Here is a 20,034-nt window from a genome sequence, read left to right on the forward strand (position 1 = left end):
AGATCAAAATAGGAAAGCACCTTTTGTACTTACACAGCCTCACTCAACAACACCCCTGTCTGATCCTGAGGCAAAGGTCTGCAAACAGAGCTGGAAACCATTTGTGTTTGCGTTCCTAGCAATGCTAACAGCATGTAGTTGAGAAGAAACAGCAGTTTCGTAGGCCTTTTGTTGGTAGGACTTTGTTTGGGCTTTCTTGTGGTTTTTGTTTGTTTGTTTTTAATACACAGAAAAGAGTAAATTTCACAAAGAAATTAGCTATCTTCATAACTTTCTTGAAGCTAATCCAAAAACAGCACATTTCTTGTCTCTGAGAGTCTTCATCACCTATACTCTTAGCAGATGTCTATTCAAAAAAACATAAACTATTCTACAAACAACAGAATGCCCTAGGTCACTTTTACCTACTTTCCTGCAACATATAATCTTCAAAATTCCTTTTATTTTTTCATGATATTTTTGTGATCTCTTTTGATGCCGAAAATGTTATTTTCTTTTCTTTCCTGGGAGGAACTGCATTTTTAATCAGGCTTCCCAGAAAGAGTTTTTGCTGATCTTAATGTGAAAAGAAATCTATGGGAAAAAAAAAAATGCCCAGGAAATATTACTTCAGAATGACAGAGTTTATTTGACAGCACAGAAGATGAAAAGGCTTGGGGTCCTTAAATCCTCTCTTCTCTAAAGACCACAGAAGAGTGTTTGGAAAGCTGAACAGTGAAATATGGTTATGCCTTGAGACTGCTTGGCTTCTCCTGCCCATCCCAGCAACATCTGGAGAGATGCAATTAGAGCACAAGCAGCTGCAAACCCCCACTTGCTAATCTGAATTGTTTCATTGTCACCTTGTGCTCCCTCACTGGCTGCTGCATCTATTGAGTGACCTGCATTTTATAAATCAATTCTCAACTGTGTTGCATTATCATACAAATATTAGACAGCAGTAGGCTCACTGGTCTGTTAACAGAGTGGGCAGGTGTCAATGGGATGACCTGCTGTCTGTTGAGTGAGCCAAATACGAGTCCTATGTAACAACCAGACACCCAAGCCGTGCCCTAAAGCAGTTAGGGAACTCATGCATGACTTGGGATTCGACAATCTTGTCAAAAATCTGTCAGTTCCCTAATGAGAGGCACTGCTTTATTCTGCTGGTGTGCATGGTGAGCAATCACGTATGCAGAAAACCATAAATCTGAGCACATTATTCCAAGCAAATATACTTAGATTGCTGGCATTCACAAAAAGACAGAATAATACAGTTAAGAGCATGTAGCACAGCGTAACACAGCACAGCTCAAGCTGCCCTAAAAAAGCCAGGCCTAATCCTATTTGATGCTGTTTACAGTCACAGAATCACAGATTGGTTAAGGGTGGAAAGGGCTTCTGGACCCGTTTAGGAATTGTGAAGACAAAACTTCTTTAAGTTTTTGGTGCATCAAGGAAGTGCTCTGCAGCTCCTAATCAAACTGCAGTGGTACAGGTGTTTGCACTTCACATATCTCATCCAGGTGGAGAGGAAAGCCATGACCTTCAGGTATCGCTCAGCTGACATGTTATTGCAGACACACAGTTCCAGTGGGGGCACAAGGGCTGTAGTGACCTAGGGAAGCTCATTTTCCAGAGCGGCGGCACCACTGGCAATGCCACCCATCGTCACCCACTGCCAAGCACCGACCTGGCAGGTGCACTACTGGCCTTCACTGGGGCAGCAGCATGCATTCATCAACACTAATGGGTAAATCATATGAGACACCAAAAAGAGAGAAGAAAGTAACAAACTGAACTCCATGAAGTGTTCCAAGATCAAACAACAGTAGGTCAGAGTCTCTCATGTTCCCTGCTGCATCAGAGATGTTTCCCAATGACTCAGATTACAGCACAACCTATTTAGCACGCCTCTGGAGAAAGCCAAATTCACTTCTATTCCCTACTTTCTTCAGCAACATCACAAGGTTTATTGATGTTATTATTCTACTGAAAAACCAGGATCATGAAAGACTATGGAACTGCTACAAAACTTCACCTTCTGCACCTCTCAACTCTAGCAGTTTGTCATTTTCTTGGGTGTCGTTTTACTTGTGTTGACCTCCTCACCTACAAATATGAATAGCTACAAATATGAACATTTTAAAAACCGTATTTCAAGGAATATGATTAAGAGGTGAAATCTCAGTTGTTTAATTCACTAGTAAATATCTTCTGCTTTGAATAAGCATGAATACTAGTGAAAAATGAAGTCACTCACTACTGAGACATCAGTTTAAAAAACAAGTAACTCTTTATTTTATGGATGATTGTGAAACACTGATGGCTGACTATGAAACTGCCCTTATCTCTCTCAACTTTAAAGGGTAAAGCTGCCTGCCTCATTTCCCATTTCACCAGCAAAATAGTTGACAAGTCAGTAGTTTATCACCTTGCTGTGGAACGTCCCTTAGGTTTGTCACAGATTTAGTGCTACTTGGAGGAGCTGCAGCACACTGCTCTTGTGGAGCGCCTTTGAGAGAAGAGTTACTGGTTCAGAATGCAATATGAAAAACAGGACTTGGGAAGGACCCTGTGGAGGAAGTCACATCAAGGAAGATCTGTGTAGGATCAAGTCATGACGTCAGTCACAGCAAAGCACAACTTCCAACACAATCAGCCTCTTTGGAGAAATAGGCTGTTTTGGGAAAGGATTCCTGCTTGCTGTAATACAGAATTGCAACACAGAACACAGAACCTAGATTGCTCAGACAGGAAAAAAAAAAGGCTTTAACACAGAAGCTTCTAATGACAACAAACAATGGATTTTCCTGGAAAATAAAACTCAGCTGGTCTCTGCATTTAAGGCAGGTGAGATTCAGGTCACTAGAGCTGAACTTGCCCCTGTGCTGCACCAGCTCCAGCTTTAGCTCGAATCCAGAAGGCTTTTACCTGTGACTTTTTATAGAGGTGAATTTCAAAATTGAGCCTTCAAGAAACCGTAGCTCCAGAACTCAAGCACCCTCCGTGTCCTTGGGCACACAGTTGAAAGGAACATCTGAAATCCACTGTGTGTGACCCCAGCAATCTGTACCAACAATAGATGCTACAGATACCTGTGTTTTACCCAGACAGAACTGCTTCTGGACCTTGCAGGGCTCTGTTCTCAACAGACACAATGATCATTTCAGGACAACTGGAAGTGCCCGTGAGGTTCTGGAGATGGGCTTTAGTGAAGAAGTGACCAGGGTTGGAAGGTCAGTGATAAGGCTTTAGACAGAGAAACATGTTCTCAAAGCTACCTTGAAAACCAGGCTTTCATTGCAAGGCTAGGGATACGCCTGGAGCAGCTCAAAAATTGCCCTTTTTCACTTTATCTTCTTACAGCATGAGCACAAAAATCCTACAGCAGAATCTAAGTTTATACAAAGATGGCTCACAGTGCACCATGAGAAATAAGCCTTGGTCTTGCCAAGAAATCAAAACTATGAATAAAACAGATGTGTCACAGGATGTTACCCACAGGAACAATCACTGCACCAGTTTACAGACTAGGAAAAAAAAATTCTGAATTATTCTATCTTGAACTAACACAGGAGATTAAAAGGCACTTCTGCATTAGTTGTAAACTAGTTTGGATAAGAGTTTTCATTTAGGTATTTTGCCTGCTCTTCCTTCTGATAATTCTCTTGATGTGACTTTAATAAAATCTAGTCTGACATTCCTATTATTTTTCCTTCCCTTGAGCATTTTAATCTGAACCCCACTTTGCCATCCCCAAGTGCTTCTGGGGAAAGGGATGAGAGTTATGATAAAAACCATGTTAAGAGACAAGATCATACTTCAGATCTTTGCAGATGGGTTTTATCTTCGCAGATGGGTTTTATCTTTGCAGATGGTTTGACTATCACAGCTACTTTGGAACTGATTTTAGAGGTAGGAACAAGGCATTTTCTGTCCCTTCTTGATGAAAAGTTGTGTTCTCCATTCAGATGAACATCTCAAGTTAGTCGGCTTTTTCTTTTCTAACAAGCTTTTCCTTACTGGACTCTGGAGAGCTCTTGTTTTCCCCTTTGCTTGCACTATGATGCTCTTGCTCCTTCATTCCCATTATTGGACTGATGTTACCCTTGTTCTCATTCAACCCAAAGCCCAGACATAGTATGGATGCCAAAGGCCTAGGAGTTCACTACAGCAAGAGTGTTTAATGGCTAACACACATGCTACAGTGCAACAGTCAGGACCAAAAGCCCCTTCCACAAAACAGTAAGAATTCAAGAACAAGGGCTCGTAACAACTTGTGCTCATTTGGCCTGGGTATGGACAGCACAGACAATACTGGTTCGGTCACTAAACTTAGCACCAATGTCTTCTTTTGCTTACCATCTAGACTAAGGTCTGGCAAAAAAAAAAAAAAAAAAAAAAAAAAAAAAAGATGAAATGAAGTTCTATTTCTTATCTTCCGACACAAAAAAATGAGGTGTGCTGTGTCTCCCTGTGCACTCACAGCAGATGGCCTGATAGCAAAGAGCAGGAAAGGTAGTTTTTGCCCAGCCTGGTTGTACCTGAGAGCAGGAGAGTGGAGCAGATGTACAATGGGAAGATGCCATTGGCTTCAGTAGATTTAGGATTAGCCCCTTAGGCCTCCCATCAAACTCTAGTCCAAGGCTTTCACGAAAACCTGAAAATTATGACTGCTCAGAGGAGAAACCCCTGCCTTTGCTACAGCCTAGATCTGGGACTTGTCTCCACTCAGTTTGATCATTCTTATGGGATGACAGTCATTGCTTTCTCCACAGGACACTATACTTCAAACCAAAGTAATGTACTGCCTTCAGTTACACTAATGCAATCCCCTCTGATTTATTTCTTCTACCATTTCAGTCAACGTCTCAGCGAGTCATCTACTTACCAGCTGCACATCTGCTTGACAGCTTTAGGGATCTTTCTCAAGCAATAAGTCCTGAATGTCTTTCCAGGGTCTTATGCTCCAGCTCTTTACTGTTTAGAGGATATTGCTCTATTTATCCTCAGCTTCATAGTCCTCTTAATGTTTATCTACCAGCACTGCCATCTTTCAAGCCAGTGTACTTACAGATAAGGCCTTCTGCATCTGATTACTGGTCCAGTTATTATTTGCTGTTTGGTCTTCTATATTTAGATGAATTTTACATGTTTGCTGGCTTCATTTCCACACACTATTATCCTTGTCAGAGACAGAGAATAACAGTTGCAATCATAACAATGATCCTGTAGCTGGCCCCACTAACATTTTGCTAATTCTGCTTCCTGCTCATAGTCTTGTAGTTATGACATTCAGATTAATACAGCTTGCAACTTACAGTAGAAGGGAAGGATAAGCTACACTTTCACCTATTGAGGTTTTTTTATTATTTCAGTAGAGATATTTATTCTCTTTTAAACTTCATATTTCTCCTGATAATAAGATAATTACTATCTAATTAAAAGTGGACACAAGGTTTTGGTTTGGGGTTTTTGGTGTTTTTTTTTTCCCAATTATATTTCACTTGCATGATTTGTCTGAGGTAATTTCTCCACAGGAAAATGTTTGATTATAAAATAAACCCTGCAGTGATCAGACCCAGCTGCATTCTACTGCAGTCTCATCCTGTTTCTGTTATTGGCTTGCACTTCTTAGAACAAATAGAAATTTCTAGTTTTCCTTCAACACCCCTGTCCCCAGCTTATGGAGCCCTTTGGCAAGCCAATACCTCGGTGTCCTGGTGTACTCACTTGCAGGTGAAGTGAGAACTACAGTGCATTTGTCTTGCAGCTGTTCAGTGTTCCCTACCTAGGGAGGGGCTCTACAAATGCACAGGACTGCTGCCTGGAGAGGGAACCTGACTGTTCAAATCCTCAAGACTCGATCTAGTGTGTCATTGTCTGTTTTCAAGCTGGAACTGTGTCTTTCACTACACTAAAGGTCTCCCTTCCCATTAATCTTGTGGAGCAGCTCTCCTCTCCAAGCTCTGCTGCCCACAATTTGTGATTCCTTATTGTTGATCATCCGTCACAAGTAAAATCAGTTCTAAGCACCCCATTACTCACATATTTAGAGATGTCAAAGCAAGGCCTCCATGTAGCTCCCAGAGCACTTTAGAATTCCCTTCTGCTTTCCCATCAAAAAGGCAAAAAGGACACAAGCAGACAGCATCATATTTGAACTTACCAGGGATGTGGATTTCCTTATACAGAAAGTTATGAGGAGAAGCAAGGCAAAAAAGGCAACTATATAATACAGTTACAGTTAATGATGCATGAACATCACAAAGTTCAGCTGAGCAAGGACCCAGTCCTGGGTTCTTCAGGTGACTTTTTCAGCACCAATACACCAAGAGAATTTTCCTTGAAAACCCTCTATGGAAATGACAAGTTTCCTTTCTCATATTTTCGTTTATATTAGACCACTGTGCACAGCACTTAAGGACCTAGAAACCAGAGCTTTCTTTTGCTCAGCCTGGTCTTCAGTTTGGTTTAGGGACCATCTCCATAGAAGTTATGACATGTGTACATACAATTATGTCCTGATGAGATCAGGGAAACTGGAAAACTTCTGGGAAAAAAAATCACTAATATGAGGTGTTTAGAGAAGTTTCATATATTTAATAACTTCCACTATTGGGATAAGTCTCAGAGAGGGTTGCGAAGCTCATCTCTAAATAGCATCTCTGAAAACTTTGCATTCACACATTTAGTATTAAAAAGGAAAGTATGATCAATTGGTCTCCAGGGTCTATCCACTAATGGATTCCTTTTCCAGCACAGGATTGCTCTAGCTCATTCATGCACTCATTCATTCATTCATTCATTCATTCATTCATTCATTCACGCTGCAGTTGCGCAAACAGACTCTGTAAACAAAAACTCTTCACCAGCAAACTCCCACCGTGCTAGCAATATTAAGTGGCAGGAACATGAACACCCTGCAGAGAAGCAGAGGCAAACAGTTCATTGATATTTCTCTTTCCTCTTATCAGTACAGTTGATCCTGCTTTACAACCGACGTAAAGATAGGTTACACTAGTAATAAACCTCAATACATTAAATCTCCATACAGACTGGTTGCTGAAGGCTTAGTATCAGTCATAATTATTATCCATAAAACGTTATTGAATCAGATCTTAAAAGTTAATGCTGCTTTGTTTCAAGAGATAAAGGACAGTAGGCTGGCAAGGCAGAGAAGGAAACACTGGGCTTTTGATCAATCTTTGTGTGATTTAAAACCTTAACCGCAAAAGGGACTCAGCACTTCAAATATTACCCCAAATCCCACAGACTGGCCAGGCTGAGTCCTGTGGCAAGAATGATTACTCAGAGAGTGTTTTATCTTTGAACTTGATACCTGCACCCAGATGGAGGATGTTCTTGAACTCGGGACAGGTGAATGCTGCCCTTTTAAGACAGATTGTAATGTGCTCTCACTAGGTAAATTGCCCCAGTACCAAGGGCTCTCCTAAGCTGCAACTTCCCACCTTCCATTTGAGGCTTTGATGCTCACAGCACCATCTTCAAAAATGGGCATTTGCTTTCGCAGCCCTCACATTAACACAAGATGCAAAGCAGGAGCCCTGACAGAAGGCATCAGACAAATGGCTAATGGAGCACATAAGCTGTCCTACAGCTAATAAAGACTGATATCCTTCCTGTCCACAGAAAAAGAGGGATTTGGATAGGCTGGATTGGTGGGCTAAGGCCAGTTGTGTGAGGTTCAACAAGGTGAAGTGCTGGGTCACAATACTTGGGTCACAACAACTCCACACAGCACTACAGTCTTGGGGAAGAGTGGCTGGAAAAGTGCCCAGTGGAAAAGGACCTGTCTGACAGCAGCTGAACATGAGCCAGCAGTGGGCCCAGGTGGCCAAGAAGGCCAGTGGCATCCTGGCCTGTATCAGCAATAGTGTGGCCAGCACAACTGGGGAAGGGATCATGCCCCCGAACTAAGCACTGGTGAGGTTGCACCTTGAATGCTGTGTCCAGTTCTGGGCCCCTCGCTACAGGAAAGACATTGAGGTGCTGGAGTGTGTCCAGAGAAGGGTAACAGAGCTGGGGAAGGATCTGGAGCATAAGTCTTATGAGAAACAGCTGAGGGAGCCAGGGGTGTTTGGCCTGGAGCAAAGGAGGCTCAGGGGGGACTTTATCGCTCTCTACCTGACAGGTGGTTGTAGCCAGGTGGGGTTCAGTCTCTTCTCCCAGGTAACAGGAGAGGACAAGAGGAAATGGCCTCAAGTTGCACCAAGGAAGTTTATATATGATATTAGTATAATTTTTTTCACCAAAAGGATTATCAAGCATTGGAATAGGCTACCCAGGGAAGTGGTGGAGTCACCATCCCTTAAAGTGTTCAAACGAACATGTAGGGACATGGTTTAGTGGTGGACTTGGCAGTCCACCACTTTGAACTGATGAACTTGGAGGTCTTTTCCAACCTACACAATTCTATGATTTTATTCAGCTTTCTGCACTCACAATATCAACCCAGCTCTCCCTTCCGTTTTCATAGTACAATATTGCAACAATTTGAAGCCATTAGTCATCTCTACAAAGAGCCAAGAAGAAGACAGGGACAACATAAGGTGGGAAGGAGCAAAGTGGACCAGTGTGTCCACCAAAAACCTCTCCACCAAAAACCATAATGCTTTCCAGACAGAAGGAAACCTTGGCTCCTATTTGAAATGAGTCTCATCTCCTCCCTTCCTTGGTTACTTAGCAAATACTAATTATGACATGGGCTGTCCAGTAAAGTGAGGAAAGATTTTTAAAGTTCACCACAGGGTCTAGTTTTCAAAAGAAAGAAACAAGTTCTGACTTATGTGCCAACTCTCAGCCAGCTCTGACTAGATTCACTCTCTGCCTCTGTGATGCATCTGTTTTGCAAAGCAACCATTAAATTTGGAAGCTTTATGGAATGCAACATTTTTCAAATCTAAAAAGTATGCCAAAGACATCATGCAGAAGGGTAATAAGAAATACTTGCATGGAGACCTATTCTAAATTGTCTACACATAGATAAGGCACAGAATTCCTTTCCTTAAAGATTTTATTAACCTTTTGCTGATGGAAGGAGATTACTGATTGAGAGCTGGATGAGGTCAGTGCAGCAATTATATTTTGAATCTTTTTCAAACAAGGCTCTTGTACAACGTAAGAAAAAAGTTAACAAAATGAATTGTTACTTAAAACGTGTCTTTTAGAAGAATAATTAACCCATAATAACTATTCCAGCCTCCTCTCCAGCCTTGAAAAGTAATCCTTTCTCATTAGTTTCAAGTTTAATTAGCATCAATAATGAAATGTCCCTCAGAAATAACCATTGTATCACACTCTCTAATGCTGACCTACACTGCCCTAGAAAGGGAAAGGCCATGGGGTGATGTCTGAAGATGAGGCTCGGAGATCACAGATGCTCCCAAAACTAAGAAGTAAACAATACTGCAAAAACTGTGGAATGTGACAAAACCAGGATTATTTAAAGACAAGTGTCACAAACACAGTGTGGAGCAGAGAAGACTTGGAGGCAGTTTTGCCAATAACGGCTGCAGCATTTCCAGCAAGTTATCAAGCCTCTCAACTCTAATTTCTTGTTCTTTCTTGGCCTTTTGGCTGAAGGGCAGAGAGAGAGAGACATCACTATGGAGTATATTCTATATGAGAAAATTCTATTCAGCACTTGCAGTCTAACATAATCAAATAATGCTTTTTCCATCCCTGGCTTCTATGATCTCTCTGTAAAATAGATATAATAATGCCTAGCATTGTCACCAAGGATGATAAGGCTTAAAGTACTTTGAGAATCCAACATGAAAGAGGCTATAAAAAGCCCAGACTCTGTGATGCATCTGAGATGGCCCATTACTTAATGGGCCGGTAGAAACAGCAGGCGAATGCCAATGCACAAGTTGTGATTAGAGATTTGCTGCAACTTGCAGAGCTCTGAAAGATCACCACAGATTTCTAATAGGTGAAGTCACAGATATTTAGCTGCATTTCACCAGCACTACAGCATCTGCATTCAGAGGAACCATGCAAGCTGTTAAAACTGAGCTGGAAGGAAAACTTTTTTAAAAGAGTACGACATATGGAGAAACACCCTCTCCAATATGTCTGCCCAGACCAGTATTACCTCTTCCTCGCAGACATCAAGAAATACACAGCACAAGAATCCCCACAGGGCCATCTCACACTGCACTCCCACCGTCTCCACCGCCCCCGCTTTTTCCCCCTTGCACTCACCAGCAGGTGCTCTCTGCTCTTCGCCTTACAGAGAGCCTTCTGCTCCCCCTCTGCCCAGCCTGCAACTTGAAGATAGAGTCATGGTTTTCTTTCATCATACTGGGAATAAGTAGGTGTTCTTGCAGAGTTTGTAGTGTAGCCACAGTTGGCAGTAAGAAGTTGCATGTTAGGGGTTGTTCAGCTGTCAGTCACAGAGAGGTGCAGTTTGCCCAGAGGCGGGGGGACCAACCAGCAGCAGAGAATGTATCATGTGCCCATGTCCCCCATTTTGAAGAGTGCTGTGGCCTCCCTCTTGAAAAACGTCAGTGACTTTCAGAGCCACCTAACAAGCATATAATGGGGGATATATAGTAGGCGTGTCAGGAAGCTTGTAACCCTGGAGTATCCCAGCCAACGGAGAAATGGGGAGAGACCAGGGATACGGGCAAAGGGGATGAAAGAGGCTGTGGCTTCCATTGGGTTGGGAGATATCACTGAGGTTTGTTCTGTGACCTCTCTCTTTTATTTGAATAAAAGTGTATTTTTTTTAGATAGCTGCTCTGTCTCCTGGCTATCCAGTACCTGGATTTTCTGAATAATCACAAGGCTTTGTAAGATATGAAACCAGTAAGGAAATGGGGAGAAGCTTGCAGAAAGAAACTGCACCACTTTCTTTCTGCAGTACATTACTACAAGGGAAATCCCAGTCTGAAATGGATTCAGCATGCATCTTTTTTTGAGCAGGAAAAGTAGCTCTTCTGCCTTGATGTAAACACTGGACTACGACTGAAAGACTCTCGATATTTGCAAACTGAAGAGTTGCTAGGGACAAGTTGTAAAGGGCTGCCCCACACTTCTAGATCCATCTAGTTACAAGGTTCGTGCCTAATATCTCCACTTTGCCATGTGTTCATGGCGAGGCTTCCGAACAAAGATTTGGGAAGGCTCTAACCACATTTGCTACAGGCACGTTGGTGGCTTATGAGGCCAATACGTGACAGGCATATCCGGTTGCAAAAGACACAGCAGAAAGACTCCTTAGATGGTGTATTCTGCAATACACGGTTCTTTCTGCGCTGCCTTTTTTCCTCGAGAGTGATCCTGCGTGTGTTCTCGAAGGAGACAGCTGCGTTATAGATGGTGTGTCTCCAGGCCTCCTGATTTGAGGCCAGAGTAGCCCAGTTATGTTGATCAATATGGCCAAGGCTGAGATGTTGTTTCAGGGAGTCCTTGTATCTTTTCTTTGGGGCTCCTCTCATGCGGTAGCCAGTGGCAAGTTCACCATAGAGTAGGATCTTAGGGAGGCGGTGGTCCTTCATCCTGGAGACGTGCCCTGCCCATCGCAGCTGCATTCTCAGTAACATGGCCTCAATACTTGTGACATCTGCTTGCTCTAGAACAGATGTGTTGGTCACATAATCTGACCAGTGGATGTTAAGATTGAACGGAGGCAGCGTTGATGGAAGCGCTCTAGGAGACGCAGGTGGTGGCGGTAGATGACCCATGATTCGGAACCATATAAGAGAGTAGACAACACTATGGCTTTGTAAACACTGATCTTGGTGCTTTTCTTCAGGTGTTTATTACGCCATACCCTTTTGTGGAGTTTTCCAAAAGCACTATATGCCTTTGCTAACCTGTTGTCTATCTCTCCGTCGATCTTACCATCTGCGGAGATGGTAAGATCCTTCCGGTTGCCATGTGTAATCCAGGAAGAAACAAGCAGGCCACTGAAGTTTTTAAACGATCTCAAATTCCCCATTCTGTGCAAATTTCTGATACTTCAAGTAGGAAAGCATAAAGGATAAACCTTCCTCCACTGCCTACGTGTTTTCCATTCCCAGGACAGGCAGTGCTCGGTTAGCTCGGCAGCACCCACCAGCCAACACCTGCAGCTCCTCATTGCAAATTGAGATGGTTCCCATCTGCAGCTGCCAAAAAGCACCATGGGCAGCTGGTCATGGGCAAAGGGGTCACAGCCCATCCCACCTTCCCGTTTCATGGGACTACAAAGTAACCCTGGTCAAAGCCGCACAAAGTATTCAAATCACAAATCTAAATTTGACAATTTGACTTCAAGATGTGTGCTGTTTTAAATAGTCAAAGGCAGGGCTCATAATTTTTCAAAATAAAACAGAAACTGAGTCTCTTGTAGCATCATACAAAACTGTAAGTTTGCTATCACTGGAAGTGAAGGAAAGAGCAGTCTTGTGATTATTAACTGCAGAGATGGGAATAAATCAGTATGGTAGGCTGTTTTAGCTTTTCCCTTAGAAATCTCAGAGTTCAGACTGCATCTGGTTCTTAGAAAGCAAAAGCACTAGTAATCCATAAAAAAGCACCTTCTACCAACAGAGTTCAAAAGCAGTTAAAACTATCCTTGCTTTGCAAAGGAAAGTATCTGCCACAAAGGGAAGTATTTAGTTTCACAGGACATGTCAGTGGCAGAGCTGTGTATACACAACTCCTCTTCTGAGTCCCCCGTTCCTCCTGTGATTCTCTTCTCCTCCCTGCTCACTCTGTGCCAGAGTCACTGACGACAGACTCAATACTGCAAGATAATTAAGCTGGAAGTCAAAGCAGAACTCCATTCTTGCAGCGACCTTCTGAAGTCCTTTGGGAAAAGAAATGCTTGTTTTTAGAAACTTGTCTGAAGTCAGTTTGGAGCCAGCCACCAACTCTTTCTATCGGATACGTTCAGAACACTTCAACCATGTTATACATCCTACTTGACTAGCAAGTGAAGGTGATTCTCCCTCACTACAACTGACATAGTTTATAGCTTCTTAAAGTAGAGATATCTAAGTCCTATCTGTGCTGTTACAGGGAATTTCTGAGCAGCCATGCTAAGCAGGATAGTGACAACCATGACGCTACTCGGCCGCCTCAGTCATAAATCAAAATACTCATGTAAATTGGACTTTAGTCTCAAAATGTGTTTCTTGCCTAAATATTTAAACACATAAATAACCTCCAGCCATTCCAGCTTGTCATTTTAAGCTTTCTGACATTTATTGTTCGCAAGAAAAGAAAGGTCAGACTTATCAAATCTGCATTTATGCTTCCATGACATTTTTCTCCAACCAAATCTTTCTGAATTAGAGAAGCAAGACAAATGTGGCACATTTCATAACGGACCTTTGTCAGCTCAGCACTGCAGTCTCAGCAGCCCTGTTGAGCTCAGAAGGGCTTCTGAGGAAATAGATTCTGTGTCTCAGTGGGTAAAAAGAGATTTGGAAAGCAAGCAACCTGAATCTCTGCTTGATGTTAGGCAAATCACTTGTGCCAAAAAGTAGATTGCCTAGTTTGAGTACTCTAGTTCTGGGTAGTCCAAGTGGATGCTTTGGTGTGAGAATCAGTTGCAAATGTCCAGGCACAGTGTGGAATTTGCTGTCATTTGGGAAGCAACTTGGACTCAAAACACCATCACTTCAAATGAATTAGCACTGATGTACTGAAAAGGTGATACCTTCTTTACTAAGATGAGGCTCATTTAGTTGGAAATTTTGTGAGTAAGTGCTAAATACTGCCAATCTCCCCTCACCTTTTCTACTTTTTTTTGCTAATTCACAAACATTGTCACAAACACAGATTTTATTTCCTATCATGTAGTGTTCACGTGAAATGTGCAGTGAACCAAATGACCAGATTACTTCAGGATCTAATTCAATCAGACCCTACAAAACTACCTTTGCTTTTGAAGAGTGTCTCTGCTTTTGTATAATAAAGCACTTAAGTGTCCCAGTGCACTTCTTTGCTGTAGGTATTTATTTCCTGTTTTTAAGGATGTGGAAATAAAGCACAGCAAGTTTAGAGAAAACATATTTTTAAAAGGTGCCATAAATGTTCATTCAAACATAATAAACTGTTTCTTGTGTCCCTTTTGGTGTTTGTTTATGGCTATTTTACTGAACACGCCTATGAATAAGAACATTCATAAGAACAATGAGCCTAAAAGCAAACAAAATTTGCAGAAAACAGACCTAGAAATCACAAACACATTGTGCATAATCCGACACCCATCTAGGATCAGCAACACTGCCTAATTCTGGGAAAACAAAATACATGTGATCACAGCACGCTTTCCGTGAACCACTCAAAGATTGAGCATAATTTCTAACATTATCTGCCAAATAACTAGCAAAAAATTAACAAAGTCTGGTGGCTTTATTGTGAAAGTCTGGTGGATTTGCAAGCCAAATTTTTGTGATCAGCACAGAAACAGTGTTCAAGACACCATGAGTCAAGAGAGTCATAGGCTACGAGTTTTCCTGAGTTTTCTTAGTGCTGATGGAGTAGTGAAGTGACTTGGACAGGAACACGTAGGACGGCAGTAGGATCAAGCATCATGCTGCCCATGAAGTCAGGCAAGATCATCACTACGCAGTTGGTTTCCTCTACAAGAGGCATTTAGAGTTCAAGAATAGGCACTGTGGGCTGACTAAATCCACACTTCTGGAGAGCACCAGTGATTGGAGGTCTAGACAGAGGTGCTACAGACCTAATAGAGCAGGAAGGACAAGGAAAGGTGCTCCTAAGTACAGTCATGATTCACTGTAGTTTACCGACTGGTAATCAGCATGCAGCACACTGGCACCCATGACAATCCAAGGGTAGAAAAGGAAAACCTTGATTTGCACTAGTCCATGTCTAGAGTAAACTCAGGGGCAACTCCTGCTCTCCTGAAGCTTTGGAGCGGCAACGCTGGCCCGTTGACTGAGGCAAAGAACAAAACCCCAGCAGAAAAGAGCAAAGCCACTTGCACTACAACTGAAACCTTTTAGAAGCCCTATGGCAATGTCTCAGCCTTACCCACGAAGTTTTGCCTCTGCTTTATCAGAAGAGCAAGATCAGATCTCCGATGTGACGTACAGTTGAGGATGAGAAGAAAACAGAGAGCAAATGCAAAGCGACTGATGTCTTTTACCAGTTTTCTGCTCAGTATGGCGCGACCCCAAACACTGTCCTTTGAAGGCAGAAAAACAAAACCGAAAAATAATAAAAGAAAAATATAACTAAGAGGCCTTGATTAAATGCTGTTGGTACCTCTAAAATATGCAGAAATAATTCTGTGGACTTTACCACAGTCGGATTTCAGCTTGGAGCTCTGATTTTCATTTACAATATGTCTACTTTCAAAACATTTTTATCTAGTCTGAACTTCTTTCTAATCTTTAGGCAAAGGGTTCCTTCTGCAAATGAGTTGAGGTGCGTAGTAGCAGTACCCTACAGATGTAAAGCCTAATTGCCTCAGCATTATAATAGCATTGGTACATAGTGAATGCAGAGTTTCAGGGAGAATACATGTGGCAAGTTAATAAAATTTTAGATGAAGGCCACAGTGCAGGAGTAATATTTCGCCTAGCCAGAGGATGAAAACTTATGCATTGCTATTTAAAAAATATAATTGGAATGTTAAATCTATTTCATGAATGAAAGTACATTGACCTTTAGAGGGAGGAATGACTCATTTTCATCCCTGTATGCCCCTTCTTAACATATGCTTCCCACCTTTGCATATGTAAGTAGCAATTAGTTCTCATGGGAAGTTATTTTATGGCCATTTCAGCTTATTAAACTTCCTAGGTAAACTCACAAGAAACCCAAGAAACCTATTTAGCAACATCTGTGGGTCAGGTGCCCTACAGTGAGTTAACTGGTTACCTGTGGCATTAACATGAAAAAAATCCAAACACCAATGCAGGATTTGGGTGGAAGGGCTCTGGATCACTGCGGAGCCCACGTGAGTGCAGAGCACTCACTTTGGACAACCTAAAACCAAGTCTACCCACACTGTATTATCTGCGGGATGGATTTGCCAACAAGGCCCCCACAAGACTTCTGCACAAGACATGTATCCTATCTGATTGTGTAATTTTAGCCCGGCAGCAGAGGATTACTTGTGCAAGGGGTGGTCAGTGTTAATGCTCAGTCACTTCTTTAGTTGCCAGTACTCTGTACAGACAAATGGTAGGGTTTTTCTCCCAAGGAAGCTCAATAACCCGTCCAGAGTACCTGCTACAGAGACCTACTGTAGTTCAACACCATATAGCAAATCCTGTAATACCAGAATTAAATCTGGCCTGGAATCCCCTGACAGTAATGTTCACACTAGCTGCTTAATTCCTCATGGCAATGTACTGGTTTTGATTAAATTCTTTTGGGAACGGTTTCCTTGGAGGTAGGGTGGAATTTCCAGTCAAAATTAAGACAATGAGAACAGATCCAACAGCAACCTAGTAGTTGAGGTTCACCTAAACTATGAGAGATCTGCAACACTGCATTGCTGTCCAAGCTCACCTCTCCCTTCCTCTGCATTTTTTGTTGTGTGTTTTTCCACAGAAATGAATGAAATTATTTTTTTTTGGTCCCAGAGAAGCACTGGGGGAAAGATAAGAAGACAATATTCATTGCAAAAGCCTTTTCAAGGGGGGGAAGACTCTCTTGTACCAAATTTTGAGACCAAGCTGACACAGAAATGGTAGATGGGCTGAGGATCACAGTTACTCTAAATGGAAGCATTTTCTTGCAGGAGGATATGTTCCCACAAGGATGAATGTGAGAGAAATCTGGCATCAAGAGTATTTGCAGGAAAGCCCTATAGAAATTCCTGGGAACTTTATGGTTCGTCTGTAAAACAGCAGCAGCCCATAAGTAGATCCTTTACTGGTTGTTCAGTAACAGACTGAGATAAAGTGCTTTATGCTTTGTGCAAACATGTTGCTAAAAAGGGAAAAGGTTCACTCCAGTTAAATTTATCTTTAAGTCAGCATCTGAGAGTATAACAGTTAAAGGCAATAAAGCATTATTTACAGGACACTGTTGTCAACCCTAAGGTCAGCGGGAATTCATCCCCTTGCAATTTTTTTCTTATCCTAAAATATAATTCATTCGCCGCTCATGTGGAGGATAATTTGGCAAAAATAATTTAGCAAGGTAATTATACATTTTCCTGGGAAGTACTGCAATCATTGGCACCTCCAGCAGAGGAGACGGGAAAAAAAAGCGCCAAGTATGCCAACATAAGTGAAGCAGCTTTACATTGTTGATGGAAGGATTGTGTTGTTTGAAATCCATTTCCAATTAGCTTAACCAACGAAGGAAAGGCTAGGTTGCCTTAGGAAGGGCTTTAGTTAAGCCCTGTACACATTAGCTGCAATGGTGTCAATAATTGCTGGAATCTGCACTTAGGGGCTGGTGGATGCTGTTCATGCTGTTACCACTGTGTCAGCACATCCTGCTGTCAGCAGGGCTACACAGCACAAATTTAAGCCCAGCAGTGACACATGGTGTTCACACAGGCAGCACCTTAGCCAAGCAGTACGAATGGATTTCTAATGTTGTTAAACAAACCCACGTTACAAAAGCAGCAGTGTGACTACACTAAGGTGTTACTGCTGAAAAAGCAGAGTTGCAATTTTATAGCGACACAATTTAAGCACATTAGCAACCTTGGTGTAGAATTCAGGAAGAGACCAGGATTTTTACAGATTATGAACAGCTGCCAGGAGTTATCACTTTGATATCGATAAATGAGGTCCATATTCCTTCCCTCTGCTCCTCCTTTCCCTGCATCCTCTGTGATTGATTTTGCATGACTGTATTGCAGTAAGAACAGCAGAGCTTTGTCTTCAACATGATTTTACAGGGGCATAGCTTCCTACTGATCTGGAAAAACATGCATTTCTTCTCAACAGACACAGTAAAAGCCTGTGAGTTTTACTAGCTTTGGTTAAAGCTCCATCTGCATTGTATTCACAAGATCAGAGCAACTGTTAGTTCACATGTATACCCTTCACTCAGGTTAAAAATACACCTTCATACTTTAAGACAAATGCATGTCCTCCAGCTCCCTCATTGCTATAAGTACCTGAGTCAAGATGGCATTCAAAACTAAGGCCAAAGAAGGAGATCTGTAAATCGAAACAAGTGCTAATCACAATAAATTCCCCAAACAGAAAAAAAAAGAGACAGTAGGTTTTGGTGTCTTTAATTTTTAATTATTCTTTTTTTACAGCAATGGAGCAAGGCAAGACCTGCTAAAAGGTAGGGTGTGTTGGCCTCACCTAGCCACCTTGTGGTAGAGAGTAACACCTCTGTGTTATCCCTGCCAGATCCAACACAGGAAGAGCAAACCTGGGTACCTCACTTGAGCCACAGCTGTAGGACTGACTCACACCCAGCCTGCTCCGACAGTCTGCTTTGATTTTTGTTTCAAGGTAGCAAGGAACGAGATGGGTTCCATTTGTAGTTCTTCAGGTGGCTATCCCGTCTTTTCAGATGAGCATCAAAAATCAGTTGCTCCAACTCTGTCTTCAGAGCCCAGCACTGATTTCTCGTCTCTTGTGAATTTACTGAAGTATACTCCGTCACCCATTAAGTAGGTGGCTACTCAGGGATACACCATTGACTTCTACACAGCTTCATAAAAACTACCTAACTTACCTCACTGTGACAAATTATTTAGCCCTGCAGTCCTCTAGGTATTATATTCTTTTAGTAGGAGAGGCTGGATCACAGCTTGTGTTAAAGGTACAACATAAGCACGGAATGGAAATTTCTCTTGATCACTGTCCCAAAGCAGAGCCCTGATTTGAGGTAAAGGAGCTGCCCTATACCCTGACTTGAATCACTGCCAACCAGAACCAAAATCCTAAACCAGGTTCTCTCTTCACAGAAGTACCAATGCTACACGAGCCTCCCCTGATGTACAACTTCTTGTCACATTGTAGCTGATACAGTGCAGTTCACTAAGGATTCTCTGTGGTTTTAAAAGAGATAGAAATTAACTCAGTTGCAGATACATAAAATTGAGAGGAAAACCTTTTTGCAGGTTTGTCTATCAGCCATCATCTTTTCTGTTTAAGAAAGAGGAATAATGTTAATACCAATAACACCAGCAGGCAATAATATTGATACCAGTACCACTAATGTAAAAAACCGGGGGTCAGCCCCAGCTTAGAACACGTTTATGCTGTTCCCTAGTCTGCCTGCACATAACCTTGAAAATACTTGCAGCACTTTGAGGAAGCATCCTTTTTTAAGATTAAGTTTCAAAGAACCTGATCTTGATGTCCTTCGGCTAACAACACTTTAACCTCTGGGTCTTGCTTGCGGCTATCATACAAATTCTTGGCGTTTCAAAACGCCAAGGTCTCAGCACTTTCAAAACAGTCCTCCTGGCCCCACCGAAGCCTCCCGGTACATTTCGCACGGGTAAAGCGCAGCCTTTAAGGGCAAGCCGTTTGGGGAAGCCGCGGCTGCTCGGGGGAGCTGCGCTTCCCGCATCCTCCGGGGCTGTCAGTGACCGGGACGGTGCGGACCGGCTGGACGCGTGTCCCGGCGGACAGGACACACCGCACCGCCGGGACGTGGCGGGGGCTGGGCGGGGGGCGCTGCCCGGCATGCAACGCACGGCTCACCTGCCGTCGAGACGTGGAACAGGATGCGGGGCCGGGCGGCGCGGATGGCCGCCGACAGCCCGCGCTCGCTGCCCGGGAGGACGCCGCGGCGCTCGGGCATCAGCCGCACCCGCAGCCGCCCGTCGCCGGCGCGGAGCCACCAGGCGAAGAGCTCGGTGAGGTTGAACTCCAGGTGCGCCCCGCCGGAGCCCGGCGGCGGCTCTCCGGCGCAGCCGTCCCGCACGCTGCCCTCGCCCACCTCCAGCACCAGCTGCTTGGCGCGCCGCAGCCGCCGCCCGCCCGCCGCGGAGGGCCCGCCGGGGGGCCCGGGCGGCGCGTCCCGCGGCAGCGCCCCGCGGGCGGCGCGGAGCAGGGGCGCGCAGTCCAGGCGCAGGCGGCACCGCGCCGAGCCGCGCCCCGGCGGGCCCAGTACCAGTTCCCG

At 43.3% G+C, this 20,034-nt stretch overlaps 1 protein-coding gene across 1 annotated transcript in view; it reads right to left on the bottom strand.

The window, feature by feature from the left end:
* ALK (anaplastic lymphoma receptor tyrosine kinase) overlaps nt 1-19,663 on the bottom strand; it is a 307,709-nt gene extending 288,046 nt beyond the window's left edge. Inside the window, exon 1 of the mRNA XM_017812959.1 lies at nt 19,614-19,663. The gene's annotated coding sequence lies outside the window, so the exon portion shown is untranslated. The remainder of the gene's footprint in view (nt 1-19,613) is intronic.
* Between the last annotated feature and the right edge of the window lie 371 nt (nt 19,664-20,034).

The sequence above is a fragment of the Lepidothrix coronata genome, unplaced genomic scaffold (assembly GCF_001604755.1).
Source record: "Lepidothrix coronata isolate B3197 unplaced genomic scaffold, Lepidothrix_coronata-1.0 Scaffold38, whole genome shotgun sequence".
Taxonomy (NCBI): Eukaryota; Metazoa; Chordata; class Aves; order Passeriformes; family Pipridae; genus Lepidothrix; species Lepidothrix coronata.